The sequence below is a fragment of the Schistocerca serialis genome, chromosome 1 (genome assembly GCF_023864345.2).
Source record: "Schistocerca serialis cubense isolate TAMUIC-IGC-003099 chromosome 1, iqSchSeri2.2, whole genome shotgun sequence".
NCBI lineage: Eukaryota > Metazoa > Arthropoda > Insecta > Orthoptera > Acrididae > Schistocerca > Schistocerca serialis.
The window spans coordinates 1,152,228,309-1,152,230,807 of NC_064638.1; positions in this window are offsets into that span (position 1 = coordinate 1,152,228,309).

The window sequence follows — 2,499 nt, forward strand, 5'->3', positions numbered from 1 at the left end:
GCCCTTTGGAATGCAATGGGTAAGGATTACGCCCTCGCTGTCCCAGAACATGGACACCATCATTTTTTCAGCACTGGCGGTTACCCGAAATTTTTTTGGAGGTGGTGAATCTGTGTGCTTCCATTGAGGTGACTGGCGCTTTGTTTCTGGATTGAAAAATGGCATCCACATCTCATCCATTGTCACAACCGACGAAAAGAAAGTCCCATTCATGCTGTCGTTGCGCGTCAACATTCCTTGGCAACATGCCACATAGGCAGCCATGTGGTCGTCCGTCAGCATTCGTGGCACGCACCTGGATGACACTTTTCGCATTTTCAGGTCGTCATGCAGGATTGTGTGCACAGATCCCACAGAAATGCCAACTCTGGAGGCGATCTGTTCAACAGTCATTCGGCGATCCCCCAAAACAATTCTCTCCACTTTCTCGATCATGTCGTCAGACCGGCTTGTGCGAGCCCGAGGTTGTTTCGGTTTGTTGTCACACGATGTTCTGCCTTCATTAAACTGTTGCATCATGAACGCACTTTCTACACATCCATAAGTCCATCACCACATGTCTCCTTCAACTGTCGATGAATTTAAATTGGTTTCACACCACGCAAATTCAGAAAACGAATGATTGCACGCTGTTCAAGTAAGGAAAACGTCGCCATTTTAAGTATTTAAAACAGTTCTCATTCTCGCCGCTGGCGGTAAAATTCCATCTGCCATACGGTGCTGCCATCTCTGGGACGTATTGACAATGAATGCGGACTCATTTTAAAACAATGCGCATGTTTCTATCTCTTTCCAGTCCGGAGAAAAAATATCGGAGGCCTTAGAACTTGAATGCACCTCATATTTCTCTGAAGCGCAAACTGGTCTTCCCCGAGGTCGGCTTCTACCAATTTTTTTCCATTCTTCTTTGCATACCTGATCAATAAATCAGTTCCACAGATTCCTTACGACATGTTGCATGTAGTTTACGACATGTTGCATGTAGTTACGACCTGTACTTAAAATTAGCGTCAACACAAATGAAACTTCATTCTCGCAAGTGCACACTCGTGCATTTTCGGAAATCAGCGACTGTTGGCTGGCTCTGAGCACTATGCGACTTAACTTCTGAGGTCATCAGTCGCCTAGAACTTAGAACTAATTAAACCTAACTAACCTAAGGACATCACACACATCCATGCCCGAGGCAGGATTCGAACCTGCGACCGTAGCGTCATCGACTGTCTCCGAACAACAATTCGATACTTTGCAGCACCAACACTTTATGTCATTCATAATTTTCATTCATTTGTAGATAACGTTTTACCAATATTCGTGTACATTTTGTTACTATTTTTCTTTATTTCCGATTTCGTACTGAATGTGACCCATTTCTACACGTGTAATGTAATCTGTGAAGATATTTTATGGTTACTGGTCTATATAATGGGTCGATAGAGTTGTCATGATGGGATAGGTAAAGCTGGAGGAGAGCACCTCAATGTTTGGGAGGTAAAAGCGAGCCATTGGCGAAGGTGGAAGACACGTGTCGAGGAAGGAGGGTGAAGCACCAGTCAGTGCCTGCCACCACAGTAACAAACCTCAGATCGAATACCAGGCTCAAATCAGCACAAATCCATAGAAATATTGACTGGGATGGTCGCTGCCTCCGGCAGTGAATATGCGATATGTGTAAACGGTGCTCCATGGCAACTGTTAATTATAACAAGAGTCATGTGTGCTCCTTGTAGATTCTGAGGCTGAAACTACTCAACATTTCGCGAAACCGAAGCTACGCCTTTGCCGCCAGGCAGTGTACTCTTTTCTTTGGAATTGTAAATCACATGGGCCAGTATTTACTATGTATTATTTTATCAAAATAATTTCATTTACAAGTGCATGCGGATTGTTATTTGGCCCAAGTCATCCTGTCTATAGTTGTCCTAAAACTTACCGTAGTGTCGTAATTTTAAAGAGGAAACTGTCTTATTTTCTCATCAAAGCCTGTCAGAAATTTGTGTTGTCTTGAAAAACCACTGAATGATTTAGTCTGGTTAAAAAGGGTCGAAAAATTGCCTGCTGCGTAATATAATAGAATAAATTTATCATGAAAAGTCAACCAGTAATCTAAAAGCAAATTAATCTGATAGCGCTTAACAAACTTCTAAGAGAAAATATTATTATCTTTTTCTTGCGTTTCATTGTTTCTAGAGTGTAGCGCGTGTACGTTCATTTATGGGTACGTGCAATTATTATGAGACGTATACGTAAAGAAAGTAGGACTGGAGGTTAGTTTCCTTGTTTACTTTAGATGTAGCTTAGCTCAGAGACAGAGTATTTTCGTAATAGTTAATGTGAGTGAGTCATCTGCTCCTTAGTATCTCACAGTGAAGTATACAATCAATGTTACGCAAAAAAGTTGGTTCAATAGTTTTCTCATGAAACAGTTAATGCAGACAGTTAACAACAATTCAAATCTTCGATGCAATTGCTGCAATTTCTTTGATCATTAAATTGTAC